Below are 16,083 nucleotides of genomic sequence, written 5' to 3'. Positions count from 1 at the left end.
TTAATGTTCAAATATTTCCCAAAGCTTAATTTTTCTTCAGCTGCATTGGTTTTGTTTGTGCAAAAATGTTTTAATTCCAGATAAACAGTGTTGACAATGTTGACTTTTGTCATTTATTTTCTGAACGTAAAATAGCATAGAGAATAGTCAGCCATCCTTAGAAGCAGGAATATGAGAGTTAAAGTACTGTCTCTGACATATATCATATATATGACTCTGAGCATTTTTAGAAAGGGATATATACTGAAGTGATATATCAAGAAGAAATGGTATACAACATTCTCCAAATGTTTGTGTCTCACCCTCAACTAGTACATACAGAGTTTTGAGCAGAAAATAAATTCATCTTAGAAACCACCTATCACAAAGGAGTGATTAATCATTCTTTGCATGATTTTTAGCTGAAGTTCTCAAGATGTACATTTTGGATATGGTGTTGCCTTTTGTTTGTTTATGTGTGTGTGTGTGTAGTTCCTGTAGTGCTATGATTTTACTTCATTATCATATCCAGTTTGTCCTTAGGTCCTGATGCAGATGCTTTCACCAGCCACATTTATCCAAGGAGCAATTTAAATATTCTGCCAGTTAATTTTTTGTAATTTAAAATGCCTAAATAAATTAATTTAATTTAAAAATCCAAATCTTCTGACCCTGAAGGGCAAGGTTCCCCATTGGTCAGTTGGGGAAGAGAAGGGAAGGGAATGAGTATTTATATAGCACCTACTAGCTGGCATGCATTGCATTAAGTGCTTTACAAATATTATCTATTAGAGATAATATCCCATTTGTTATTCTCTTTAATATAAGAATCCATTGTTTCCATGATCTCTTGTTTGAACCATCCACATTTAGGATGTTTGTTACTTAGTTTCCTCATACATGTTAATTTTTTGTTTTCTTGCTTGATTGCTCTTTTTATTGTTATATTTACATGCTTAATATTTCTGCCTTTTGAAATTTCTCTCACTTGATCTTCACAATATGGTTGCCTTGATGGCATAAGTGGCATAACTGGGATTCAAACTCATGTCACACAATTACAAATTCAGGGCTTTTCCTACTCCCCTAAGTTGTATTTTTTGATTCTACTTTTACCCATGTATTCTTTTATACCACCTTTCTCAAAGTAAATACTAGTGACTCATTTGTTCATGCTTCCCTAAGTTAAACCATCTTTAAAATTTTTTTTGAACTAGCCTTCCCTTGTAGTATCTTGATTTCAAGAGATACTCATTTTTTCCTCCTCTTGCTCTCTTTCCTTCCTTTGGAACTCTTCTTCCTGATCATCCTTCACAGGATTTTCTAATAGCAATTCTTTTCCTATTCCTTCAATGACACTTAAGGACAGTAATCTTTTTACATCTTTGTTTCATATAAACATTGAGTTATGTTTAGTGTACTACTTTACCATTATAGTTTTTTTCTTTTTTTTTTGTATTTCCATTTTAAGGGTTATAACGTTCTCTTTCTTACAGTGAAGAAATATTTCTAAGTCTCTGATTCTATGGAAAGTTCATTTTTTCATGTAGGCAAATGCTTTAAAGGGTGTATAATTATATTTTAGTGCACATCATTTCCCAGTTGCCTTTACTTTAAATTCTATCATATTCCAAAATTTTCTTCCATTTTTCATTATCTATGAATAGTTGTGAGATGCTTCATTGTGAATTACAAACTGCTGATCATAGGTTTACATTTTTCCAGAGTTCAATGTCACATAGCATATTCATACTACAAAATTCAAGTCACATGAGTATAGTCTTACTATAAGCTCTTTGATTATTAATTTTTTCAGTAATATAGTTTAAATAATTTTTCAGTGATAGTAACCTGTGTTAGTCCCTCAATCAGAACTTTTTAAGTTGAGGTCTGTGGATACTTTAGGAGATTCATAAACTTGGATCAGAGAAAACATGAATCTATATAATTGCTTTCCTTTTTAATCATATGTGTTTATTTTATTAACTTAAAAACATTGCCCCCAGGATTTCAAAGACTTCATGAGAGTGCCAAAAGAGATGTAAACTTATAATTATGAAATTATGAAATGGGGGCAGGCATACCCAATTCTTTAGGTATACCAAGAAAAAAAAAACTTATCCCTGTTTGGCAGTGGGAAATAAAATGGCAATTACACTTTAATAAGGCATAGAGACGAATGGTGAAAAGGCTATAGAGGCGGATAGTGGCCTGCGAACAGGGGATGAGGTGGTGAAGGAAGGCGGACAGTGTTGCAGAAGAGGATACAGAGGGAAAGAGGCACAGATAATCACTTGTGTAATCATGGTTGAGAATTAGAAGCACTCAGCAGCATGGACCTGATGGAGAGGGAAGTGTTCTGGGGGCAGAAGTTTGAAATTTCATTTTTATAGGTTTCTGGGGGGCAACTGATCAACTTCTATCTGTGCAACCTCAGGGTTAGTTCATTAACATAGTCAGATTATTATATCTGATGTTTTGTAGCTGGGAAGTTCTAGAATCTATCTGGCAGTTACATAGGATAGATAAAACGCTGATAATAATCTCTATACTGCTGCTGATTCCTCACTTATTACCAGGATGTGAATTTTGGGTGATATTTGGTACAATTTGTAAATTATGTTCTTTTTGATCGTTGGGATGGTTTGTTTATGACTCCAGTTTGCTCTTTATAATCTTATTTCTTGCTATTGTCCCTTTCTCCTGACTACTTATAGTCTTCTTATACTGACTAGAAGAGGGATCACAACACAGGGTGCAGATGTAAAAAGCAAGGAGACTTTCCCCTAAACACTCAGGTATTGTTGAAGGACATCACAATTTGTTATACTTTGCAATATATGAAAGTAAACTGACATTTTGCCTCGGTTGTGTGAGCATTTCAAAGATCACATGTTTTCATTTCTGCATGGGCCATTACTCAGGTAAATTATAGTTAAAAAACCACGAAAGTTTAGTCTAATTTGTTTACATGGAAAAACACTTAGCAATCATGGGTTAGGGAGCTACATAAGGGGAATATAATTTTCTTCTGTTTATTATACCTAAATCTATAGATTATGATGGTCTGGAGAAAATTACAAAAACAATACTTTTGTGGTATTAAGCAAATTAAAGTCTTGTCAGTTACCAAGTTCTGTTTTTAAGTAGATGTTTTTCCTAGGCATGTCATTGAAATAGAATTCCCAATTGAGTGTTGCAAAAGTATTAGTGCAAAATATTTTGAATCACTTTTGATGGTACTTATGATACTTCTATCACTTTCCTTCTTCAGCACTATACAATGGTGTTGCGTAAGCACCATACCAACTCTATTGTCTTTTACTTAATGATCATCTGGACATTGCTGATTTTGAACTTTTTTCTTTTTAGATTTTTGAAAGAATGTATTTAATATCAATGTTTATTTAAACAAAACTATAACCTTTTTTGAGCGGGTCACTTAGAATCTTAGGACATCTCTTTTAAGATGAGATGCTGAATTTATAAAACTGAATTTTACAGGGGAGACAAATAGCCCTTATTGATAGGTTAACTTTCTAATCATGGGAGGTTCTGAAATTGTACAGTTTTATCATTGTGCTGTATTGTAGGTTTTGCTATGGAATGAAAAAACTTATGAACAAAATGAATCAGATAGCACAGAAATCAACATTTTTTCAAATGAACAGCGTACCAAATTGACTTTTTTTTAAAAGCAACAAACAGATACTTCTGGAATATGTTTGCAGTTTAGTTTTAAAAGAAACACGAGATTTATCCATAGAACAGTTGCATTAAGTTTAATAATTTGTCCAAAATAAAACTTTAAGAATTGTCCTCAAGAATCCTGAAGATTTGATTAACTGGAGATTAGCAGCTTATATTTATGTGCTGCAGACAGTCCAATCCAACTATGAGTCTCTTTTGGAATAAACACATTGTTATGTTTTAAATCTTATTTGGCCAAAGGGCAATCTCTTAAGTTGTGAAATGTTTGGTCCCATGTTTTCCATGGTAAGCATTAACATTGAGCTTTCTGAATCCTTAAGGTTTATATTGATGCCCTGCCTTTTCAATTGGAATTCCTACAACTGAAAAAATATAGATGAGGAAAAGTCATTTGGCTTCAAAAATCCTTTAAAAAATCTTCCTATAATAGCTTTGTTTTATTATTATAAAACTATATTATATATTTAAAGTTCCAATTAAAGAATTAGGCTATTCTGTAGAGAAGTTTGGTTACTATATTTAAATGTACTGTATTTCTACTTTATTTAGCAGGGTAGAAGGTTAGGGGGTGGAAAACAATACCCTGTGTTATCCAGAGCTCATTTATCTATCAAACTCAACTATTATGAAAAGTAGACTTTGACTAGCCAAATGAGATGTTACAGAGTTGATGAAATTAAGTTCATGTACTTTACAAGTAAATGTGTTCACTCAAAGCCCATTTAATTTTATTTTAGACACAATTCTACCAATTTGATTATTTACTTAATTAGGCCACTGGAAAGGGGAAGTATCAAATTAAAAGATGATGAAAGAAAGCATAAAACATAAAAAGAAAACATAAAAAGAAGAGATGAGAACTCAGAAATGATATTCTGAGGTTATTTAATATAAGGCAAAAAGCATGAAATATTATATAATGGAATATCTTATAAAGACACCACCATAATATACTATAGTATAAGTTTTAAACCCTTCTTTTCTGTTTTAGAATCAGTATTAGATATTGGTTCCAAGGCAGAAGGGTGGTAAGGATTATTAGGCAATTGGAATTAAGTGACTTGACAAAGGTCATATAGTTAGGAAGTTATTGGAGGCTAGATTTGAAACCAGGACCACTCATTGCCAGGCTTGGCTCTCTATGAACTTAACCATCCACCTGCCCCAGTATAGTAAAATTGATGTTAGTGATGATACTGAGATACAAAGAAAAAGACAGTATTCTCTGTTCAAAGGATATCAAAATGTGAAATCTAATTTAGTAAAATTTCTATCAAAAATGAAATTTTGTATTTGGATCTCTTTTTTTAAAGTTCTTAATCATTTTGTATTTATCGTTTATGGTTTTCTGGTCAAGCCTGTGTAGAGCACTTTCAAATAATCAACAAACATTTATTAAGTACTTATCATGGTTCAGAAACTGAACTAGGCACTAGAGATGAAGATATGAAGGATGAAATAGTCCCTATCTAGAAGAGATTTATATTCTAATAGAGCATATGGTAAATATATACATAAGGGAAGGGAACAAGCATTTATTAAGCACCAGTTATATGCCAGTCACTGTACTAAACACTTTACAAATATTTCATTTAATCCATACAACATTCCCATCTATCAATCAGTATTTATTAAGTGCCAACAGTATACCAGACACCAAGTTCTGGGGATGCAAATATGAAAAAGAAAGATAGTTCTTACCTCTAAGGAGCTTACAATCTAATGCAGGAAAGTAGAGAAAGACAACACACAACAAGAAACTGATAAGGGGTAGGGAGCTCTGATACTTGGTATGGGGGCATGATGAAATTCAGTCTATAGGAGTACATCTGGTGAGAAATGAGATGATTGCCTTAGGAGTTCTTAAATGGAAACTTTTGGCGGAGTCCTTTGCTATGCCGTCCAACTCTCCAAACAGAGGAGAAGAGGGGACTGAGGGGCACTGATGAATGGTAGTACAAAGATTGTTTCAATTTCATCTGAAATCTCAGGGCATAGAGAGTAATTTGTAAGGAGTAGAAAATGTGAGGGATTTATATAAAAGGTTAGGTTGGATTATTCAAGAGTAGGGTTGCCAGGAATATATATTGTGGTCAATATAGAAATTGTTCCTGATTTCATTCATGGTTCTACATTAATTCATAAGTCTTCCCAAGTTCCTATAAAACTGTCATAATTGTCATGTCTTATGGTGCAATAATATTTTATTACATTTATTTTCTGTAGTTTGGCCATTTACTATTGAAGATCCCCTGCTTTGATTCCAATTCTTTGTATGTCTAGGTCTTTCTCCTAATTTGATTTTTTTTCTGGTTGTATGCCCCTAGTGATACCACTGCTTCCCAGAGTTATATATATATATGTTCATATTCTAGTGATTTAAAGATTTAGTACCAAACTGATTTCCTGAATATTTGAACCAATTCATAGTTCCATCTGGTGTGTCAATGTGCTTGTTATCCTACAAGCCCTCCAACAATTGTTATTTTATTTTCTAATTTTAAAGATTTTTCTGCTCATTTTGGACTAATTCAGTGATTTAAAAATGTTTAAAATACATTGTTAATTCATAATCAATTTAAAATGGCAAAGGAATTATCAACCTGATTGTCTCCCTCAAACCTCTTCCAAGGAGGAGCTATATTATGAGAAAGAATACGAAAATGGATGACATGTTTGCAACCCATAGGAATCAGCTATGAAGACAATTGGAGAAAAAAAGAGGAAAATACTAGGGGATTGGGATTATTCTCCTGGTTTGATCTTCCTAGCAGCTGACATTTTACAGTAGCTCCCAGTACAGTGGGAAATCCAACTCTCTATCATCATTCCCTGGTCTTTCTCATCACCTTAACATGTTTGTTCATCTTTTGCCTCAGCTTCTCCCTGGTAGCCCTCCAAGATCTCAGTAACTTCATAGACTTGTAAAGGTTTTCTATTATAGATGCTTCATTTGTGCCTAATAAGAAAAAAAATGTTCCAAGAATGCTCACAATGAATTTAAAATAATAAAATACTAATTAATTGTAAAGCACTGCTAAATTCATAGTTACTTTTTATTATCTATTTTCTCAATCAACAGATAAAACTTTACTCATTTTGGAAGTGGCTTACTGACATTAAATTAAAAAAAAAAAAACCCTTACCTTCCATCTTAGAATCAATACTTTATATTGGTTCTAAGGCAGAAGAGTGGTAAGGGCTACCCAATGGGGGTTAAGTGATTTGCCCAGGGTCACATAGCTAGAAAGTGTCTGCAGTCAAATTTGAACCCAGGACCTCCCATCTCTGGGTCTGACTCTCAATCCAATGAACCACTCAGCTGCCCCCCCCCCCCACTAAAATTTTTTAGAAACATTTTTGCATTCCAAAAATTTGGGAACCATTGATTGAATTCAACTACTTTATTTTACAGATGAAAAAAAAATAAACAAGTTTCAGCAGGTTCAGTGACTCATTTAAGAGGACAGAGCAAGTTAATGACAGGATTGGGACCAGAAATTTGGGCTCTTGACACTTGTGTTCTTTACATTTTACTATACAAATGCCTTTTCTTGTGTTTAAAAACCATCCCAGCAAAATTTCCTAAGACCTAAAGTCTCACACATTTTGTTTTGGATCCATTTTTAAAATTCATTCAGCTTAGTCAAGATGACTTTAGAATTACTAATAACATCATCTTACTACAATTTAAAAAGTCAGATTGTTTTTAATGGTTCTTTACCTTAGCTTTAGGCCCATCACAACATCAATAGATATAGCTTTGGAAATGGGTAGGGTTCCTCAAGGGCACTCTAATCTAATCTACATGTTTAGAATGTTTTCATTCTCCTCATTGGTGGGACTGAAAATTATTAATTCCAAGAATCATTATTGTAAACCTGCTTTCACTGTTAAATGACCCAAATATTCATGTGAAGTATTGTGTCTCTCATAAATGACATTTTGTTGCTGAAAGGGGAAGGAAAATACCATCTTTAGGGAAGACTGAGAAAATCAGTTTGAGAAGAATTAGTTCCTCAGCTAAAATTTCAAGGAGAGACACAGACTTTTCTAAGTACTGTGGAAGAGAGAAATTGAGAATGATTTTGTAGCAGCTGAGTTTGGAGCAGCAGTCAGTCAAATGAAGATTCTAATTTGGAATGTTACCAGGAAAGGCAGTTGAGAGCCAGACCAACTGTGGACGATTTGTTGTCCTGGTGGCCTTGTATCAGGGAGGGAAGGAGCTGATTTTTCTCTTGGATTTTGAAAATCAAGCTGGAAGTGGCCTGGTGACTTTGAAGGCAGAAGAAAGAAGGGCAATAATAGTCCAGATATCTCTCTGACTTGCTGTGTTCATGATCATGACTGAAATCCAGACCTATCAGACATTTCTCTCAACATCCCTCAACCTAAAATTCACAGTAGTATTAGGGAAATCCTTATCCCTCTTACCTCCATTCTCTATCTTTTCCTGTCTTCCCCAAATAAACCCCTTACTTAAAATAAAAGAAGATATAGAGTATTTCATTTGAAACACCATTAACTTACCCTGAGTGATTTAGAAAGAAGAAGAAGAAGAAGAAAGGGGGAGGGAGGCTGAAGAGGCTGAAGAGAGGGAGGAAATAGGAAGGGAGGGTAGGCAAAAAAGAAGATAACTGCCTGATCTGTTAGTTATCAATTAACAACCAAATATACTTATTATTATCTATTACAGTACCTGATGGAGAATTGCTTCCATACTTTTAAGCATATAAGACAAATTAGGAATTGAATAGCTCTTTGGGGATTATGTGAATATTATGTTGAGATTCCTGGAATCATACCTGATAGAAAGGTGGGTATTTTGAGATTCATTTTGTAAGTTAGAGATAGGTCCCTGTTTACAATTAATTAATTAAAATTAGGAGGCCCTAATTAAATAATTAACAGAGAAAGAAGATGATCAAATGGAGTTAAACATATGAGAAGAAACTGAGGAAAGGGAGATTCAAGGACATAAGACTAAAGAGATGATAAAGAAGTGATTATAGAAGATAACATAAGAACCAACAAGATTTAATCAAAAGTTGATGTTACAGCTATATTCCTTGGGAGCCTTGCTGATTATCAGAGGAATTGCTTTTCTGGGAGCTGATTGATACACGAAATACAGAACTTCGCAGCTCCTATTCCTGTCTGGTTAAAAGGAATCCTTTTAAACATTTGCTTGAGTTGCTTTTTACTATTTTCCAATGTTTGAATTTTAGGGAGAAAAAAAGATAGGATGGAAAGGGATAGACTTTGCATCAATGAATCAATAAGTGTTTAATAAGACTCTACTATGTATTAGGCATTGGAGATATAAGTAAGTAGGAAATTATCCCCATTCTACTAATTTCATTTTAAAATAATTTATTTAATTAATTGAGAGTATTTTTCCATGGTTACATGATTCATATTCTTTCCCACCCCTCCTCACTCCCTCTTCCTGTAGCCAACAAGCAATTCAACTGGATTTTACATGTATCATTGATCAAAACCTGTTCTCACATTATTATTATTTGCACTGGGGTGATCGTTTAGAGTCTACATCCCCAATCATGTCCCCATAAAACCATGTGATCAATCATATGTTTTTCTTCTGTGTTTCAACTTGAAGAGTTCTTTGCATACAGATAGTGTTCTTTCTCATAACTTCCTCAGAATTGTCCTGGATCATTGCACTGCTGCTAGTAGAGAAGTCCATTACATTCTATTGTGCCACAATGTATCAGTCCCTGTGTACAATGTTCTCCTGGTTCTGCTCCTCTCACTCTGCATCAATTCCTGGAGGTCATTCCAGTTCACATGGAATTCTTCCACTTTATTATTCCTTTGAGCACAATAGTATTCCATCACCAACAGATAACCACAATTTGCTCAGCCATTCCCCAATTGATGGGCATCCCCTCATTTTCCAACTTTTTACCACCACAAAGAGCACAGCTATGAATAGTCTTGTACAAGTCTTTGTCCTTATTATTTATTTGGGGTACAAACTCAGCAGTGCTCTGGCCCATTTATCAATTGGGGAATGGCTTGATTTTTGTACAATTGATTTAGTTCCTTATAAATTTGAGAATTTAGATCTTTTTCAGAGGTTTTTGTTATTAATATTTTTTCCAAATTACTTGCTTTTCTTCTAATTTTGAATGCATTTGGTTTTGTTTGTACAAAACCTTTTAAATTTAATATAATCAAAATTATTCATTTTACATTTTGTGATATTCTCTATTTCTAGCATGGTCTTAAATTCTTTTATTTCCCATAGATCTGACAGGTATACTATTCCATGTTTGCCTAATTTACTTATAGTATCCTTCTTTATATTTAAGTTATTTACTCATTCTGAATTTATCTTGGTATAGGATGTGAGATGTTGATCTAGACCAAATCTCTCCCATACTATTTTTTCAGTTTTCTCAGCAGTTTTTTTCAAACAGTGGGTTCTTGCCCCAAATGCTGGAATCTTTGGGTTTATTGTATACAATCATGAGGATTACTTCAGGCTATTCCATTGCTCCGCCCTTCTGTCTCTTAGCCAGTATCATATTGGTTTTATTTTTTTTAAACCCTTAACTTCTGTCTTGGAGCCAATACACAGTATTGGCTCCAAGGCAGAAGAGTGGTAAGGGCTGGGCAATGGTCAAATGACTTGCCCAGGGTCACACAACTAGGAAGTGGCTGAGGCCAGATTTGAACCTAGGACCTCCCATCTCTAGTCCTGGCTCTCAATCCACTGAGCTACCCAGCTGCCCGTTACCATATTGTTTTGATGACCACTGCTTTATAGTACAGTTTAATATTTGGTACTGATAGGCCCCCCATCCTTCACATTTTTAAATTATTTTCCTTGATATTCTTGATCTTTTTTCCTTCCAAATGATCTTTGTTATAATTTTTTCTAATTTAGTAAAATAAGTTTCTTGATAGTTTGATAGGAATGGCACTGAATAAGTAAATTAATTTGAGTTGGACTGTCATTTTTATTATGTTAGCTCATCTTACCCATGAGCAATTAATGTTTTCCTAATTATTTAGATCTAGTTTTAATTGTGTGGAAAGTGTTTTGTAGTTGTGTTCATAAAATTCCTGTGTTTGTCTTGGCAAATAGATTCCTAAATATTTTATATTGTGTAGAATTATTTTAAATGGAATTTCTCTCTCTAACTCTTGCTGCTGAGTTGTGTTGGAAATATATAGAAATGCTGATGATTTATGTGGGTTTATTTTGTATTGTGCAACTTTGCTAAAGTAGTTGATTATTTCAACTAGATTTTTAGTTGATTCTCTAGGATTCTTTAAGTAGACCGTCATATCATCTGCAAAGAGTGATAGTTTAGTCTCATTTCGTATTTTAATACCTTCAATTTCTTTGTCTTCTCTAATTGATACTGCTAGTGTTTCTAGTACAATATTAAACAATAGAGGTGATAATGGGCATCCTTGCTTCACTCTTGATCTTATTTCTAATATAATCCCCATTGCAAATAATGCTTGCTGATGGTTTTAAATATATACTGTTTATTATTTTTATTAAAGGCCCTTTTTTCCCCTATACTTTCTAGTGTTTTCAATAGGAATGAGTGTTGTATTTTGCAAAAGGCTTTTTCTGCATCTGTTGAGATAATCATGTGATTTCTGTTGGTTTTGTTGTTGATACGATCAATTATGTGGATGCTTTTCTTAATATTAAACCATCCTTGCATTCCTAGTATAAATCCTACCTGATTGTAGTGAATAATCCTTTTGATCATTTGCTGGAGTCTTTTTGATAGTATTCTGTTTAATATTTTTGCATCTATGTTCATTAAGAAGATTAATGTGTAGTTTTCTTTCTGATTTTGGTCTGACTGGCTTTTATAACAGTATCATATTTGTGTCATAAAAGGGATTTGGTACAACTCCTTCTTTGCTTATTTTGTCAACTAGTTTGTATAGTATTGGGATTAGTTGTTCTTTAAATGTTTAATAGAATTCACCCGTGAATCCATCTTGTCCTGGGGATTTTTTCTTAGGGAGTTCTTTAGTGGCTTGTTTGATTTTTATTTCTGAAATGGGGTTGTTTAGGTAGTCTATTTCTTCCTCTGTTAGTCTAGGCAATTTATATTTTTGTAAATATTCATCCATATCACCTAGATTGCTTTATTTCTTGCCATATAATTGGGCAAAATAGTTTTAAATAATTACCATAATTTCCTCTTCATTAGAGTGAGGTCACCCCTTTCATCTTTGATACTGATAATTTGGGTTTTTTCTTTCCTTTTTTATTAGATTTTTTTTCAAAGTTCTAGCTCCTAGTTTATTTATTAAATCAATAGTTCTTTTACTTTCAATTTTATTAATTTCTCCTCTAATTTTTAGGATTTCCAATTTAATTTTTATCTGAGAATTTTAAATATTTTAATATCTAGTTTTCTCATGCCCAACTAATTGACCTCTTTCCTCTCTGATTTGTTGATATATGCATTCAGGGATATAAATTTTCCCCTGAGTACTGCTTTGGTTGCATCCCATAGATTTTGATATGATGTCTCCTCATTGTCATTCTCTTCAATGCAATTACTAATTGTTTCTATGATTTGTTCTTTAACCAACCAATTTTGGAGCATCATATTATTTAATTTTCACTTAATTTTTTATTTGCCTCTCCATATGCCCTTACTAATTATTATTTTTATTGCATTATGATCTGGAAAAGGTTGCATTTATTAGTTCTGCTTTATTGCATTTGTTTGCAATGTTTTTATGCTCAATATTTGTGAATGTACCATATCCTGCTGAAAAGGTGGTGTATTCCTTTTTGTCCCTATTTATTTTTCCCCATGTATCTCATCAGCTCTAATTTTTCTAAAATTTTGTTCACATCTCTTACCTCTTTCTAACTTATATTTTGGTTTAATTTATCCAGATCTGATAGAGGAAGGTTCAGGTCTCCCATTAGTATAGTTTTAGTATCTCTTTCCTCCTTAAGCTCTAATAGTTTCTCCTTTAAAAATTTGTATGTCATACCTTTTGGTGCATACATTTGAATACTGCTATGTCCTCATTGTCTATACTCCATTTTATCTGGATGTAATTACCTTCCTTAGCATTTTTAATTAGATCTATTTTTACTTTGGCTTTGTCAGATATCATGATTGCAATTTCTGCCTTCTTTTTCTCAGTTGATGCCCAATAAATTTTGTTCCAGCCTCTTAACTTTACCCTCTGTGTGTCTATCTGCCTCATGTGTGTTTCTTGTAGACAACATCTGATAGGATTTTGGTTTCCAATACATTCTGCTATTTGCTTCTCTTTTATGGGTGAGTTCATCCCCTTCATATTTAGAGTTATAATTACCACCTGTGTATTCCCAAACGTTTTGATTTCCTCTTTTAATCCTGCCCTTTCTTCTTTCACTATTTCCTTCTACACCAGTGTTTTGCTTTTAATCAGTCTCCCTATTCCCCATCCTTATTTTATTTCCCTTGTGAACCCCTCCCTTCTTATTCCCCTCTTATTTTTCTTTAAGATCTATTAAGCCCCCCCTTTCCCTCCATTTTTGAATTCCCCACCCCTCCCCCCTTGGTTTTTCCCTCTCAACTTTCCTGTAGGGTAAGATAGAATTCTATACCCCAAGGGATCTAGCTACTCTTCCCTCTCAGAATTGATTCCCCTGAGAGTAAAGTTAAAGTATTACCTAGTAGCACTCTTCCTTTCCTTCTTATAATACTATTCTTTATCCCCCCCCTCCTATGTGCCTCTTTATGTGGTTTAATTTATGCCATTTTTCTTCAGGTTTCTCTTGGTGCCATCTTCTATTTCTCACCCCCCTTTTTTTTACATAACATCTTAAAACACTTAGTACCCCAACATCTACCTATGAATATTTTTTCTATCTACTATGATAGTGAAAACAATTTTGGGGAATTATAAATATCACATTTCCATTAGGAATATAAACAACTTGACCTTACTGAAGCTGTTAAAATTTTTTCCCCTCTTTCTTATTTACTTTTTCATGTTTCTCTTCAATTTTGTATTTGGAAATCAAATTTTCCATTTAGTTCTGGTCTTTTTTTAAGAATACTTGGAAATCTTTCATTTTGTTAAATGCCCATATTTTCCCCTGGAAGTATATAGTCAGTTTTGATGGGTAGGTGATCATTGGTTGTAGACCCAATTATCTTGCCTTTATGAATATCATATTGCAAGACTTGTGGTTCTTTAGTGTGGAGGCTGCAAGATCCTGTGTAATCCTGACTAGTGCTTCTTGATATCTGAATTGTCTATTTCTGGCTTCTTGCAATATTTTCTCCTTGGCTTGGAAGCTCTTGAATTTGGCAGTTACATTCCTGGGGGTTGTGTTTTGAGGATTTAATGTAGAGGGTAATCTATGGACTCTTTCAATGTTTATTTTGCTCCCCTGTTTAAGAATATTAGGGCAGTTTTCTTGGATAATTTCTTGTAATATGATGTCAAGGTTTCTGTTTTTTCCTAAGTTTTCAGTTAGGTCAATGATTCTCAAATTGTCCCTCTTGGACCTGCTTTCCAGGGTAGTTGTATTTTCAATGAGATATTTCGTGTTTCCTATTTTTCATTCTTTTGATTTTGCTTTATTAATCCTTACTGTCTTGGGAGATCATTAGCTTCTACTTGCCCAATTCTAGACTTTAAAGATTGGTTTTCAGCTATGATCTTTTGATTTCCCTTTTTGGTTTGATCTTACCTGCTTTTCATGGCTTCCAGTAGGTCAGTTTTGGTCTCCAATTTGCTTATTACTTCATGTGATTTCTGTGCTTCTTTTCCAAGTGGGAGATTCTGACCTTTAAGCTATTACATATATATATATATATATATATATATATATATATATATATATATATATAAATTATCTATTTCCCACATTTCTTCCCAAGTTTATTCTATCTTTTTCAATTGGTTCTTGTACTCCATTTTGAATTCCTTGAGAGCTTGTAACCAATTTCCTTTTTTTTGAAAGTTTGGATGTGTTTACTTGTTTGCCACTCTTTGCTGTCCCCTCTGTACTCTTCTCCTTTTCTTCACAGAACTTATCCAATATCAGAGGCTTTCTCTGTTGTATCTTATTTCTTTTGGTACTTGTGGATTGTAGTACTTGGGTGTTGGTGGCCATTGCTGTGTTAGTTTTATCTTTCCTTCTCAGCCAGAAATCTGAGTGAGGAGGGCACGCTGCTCTTTTTGTAGCAAACTACAGAGGGTTTTTTGCCCTGAGGCTGTTTTTCCAGTCTCTGTGGCATCTGCTATGGGAAGCTTGTCTCTATACTATCTCTGCTCCCATGCTCCACACTCCTCAGCCTCAGGTCCCAAGTCTTGCCTCTAGGGCTTTGCACTTTCCTCAGGGGTAATACTGTAATGCCCTTAGCCAGTCCCAGAGAATTTAGAGATTGCCCCAGCCCTGGCTCTGACTTTGGCTTGGTAGGTGTTATGGGGAAGGGGTGATCAGCTTGAGTTTTGGTCAGTGTAATTTTATTCCCTTATAGAGTGGAAATGCCTAAACCCTGCCTATATTCAAGCCTTTACCCATTGGCAAAGCCCCTTCCCTCATTTTTTTTATTTTGATTTTTATCCTTTTGAGACACTTTGTTGTGATCAGTAGTAGGCAGAGTCATGGAGTTCCTTCTTCTCTGTGGCCATCTTAGCCTGGAACTCTCCACTCTACTCAAAAAGAGCTTTCATTCAAGTGGGGGAGGCAGTAGTTATAGAAACACTTAGGAATAGGCATAAAGCAAATAAATAAAAATATATACAAAATAATTAACTAGCTAGCAGTTGTGGGATGAGAGTCAGGAAAGACTTCATGTGGAATATGGTATTACAGCTGTTTTTAAAGGAAAAAAGGAGTCTTTGAAGTGTGAGCTGTCCTACACATCTTGGTTTCTTATGCCTCCTTGCTAGGTTTTTGTAATTGTGTCCAATCCCTACTGTTATGAATAAAAATTAATCTTGGAGACTTTATGTTAAATCAGTAAGTATTATTAGTGAAGAGAGAGAAAAAGGTTTCTATTCTTTCTAACTTAAAGTAAGATCAGGTCCCGGTTTCCAGCTTGGTGTGGTCTTCTCCACACCACCATTTTCCAGAAATTGCCAGCTGTAAGGGTGGCTCAGAGAAAGAGTGAGACCAGGGAGAGGGACAGGAGCCAAGAGACCAATGGAGCTTCCCACACTGGCTTTTAAACCTTGTCTAAACTCCTCCTCTGGATCCTTCAGTTGGCTGACAGCCTTCACAGTCATATTTTTTGGTCTCTTTGGCACCATGTGCTGGTAGATGTATGACTTTGTGAATCCTTTGGTGAGTCTTTCCAAGACTGGACTGTATTGGATGGCCCCATGATACTTAAATCACATACTATCCACCCTCACACACTGTTT

At 34.2% G+C, this 16,083-nt stretch overlaps 1 protein-coding gene across 4 annotated transcripts in view; it reads left to right on the top strand.

Annotated features, from left to right (window-relative positions):
- WDR27 (WD repeat domain 27) overlaps nt 1–16,083 on the top strand; it is a 309,881-nt gene that overhangs the window by 224,546 nt on the left and 69,252 nt on the right. The gene's annotated exons all lie outside the window — the stretch shown is intronic.

Source organism: Monodelphis domestica, chromosome 2 (genome assembly GCF_027887165.1).
Source record: "Monodelphis domestica isolate mMonDom1 chromosome 2, mMonDom1.pri, whole genome shotgun sequence".
In the NCBI taxonomy this organism is placed as follows: Eukaryota; Metazoa; Chordata; class Mammalia; order Didelphimorphia; family Didelphidae; genus Monodelphis; species Monodelphis domestica.
Note: the sequence above shows the minus strand (reverse complement) of the source record. Positions and strands in the feature narration are given on the sequence as shown.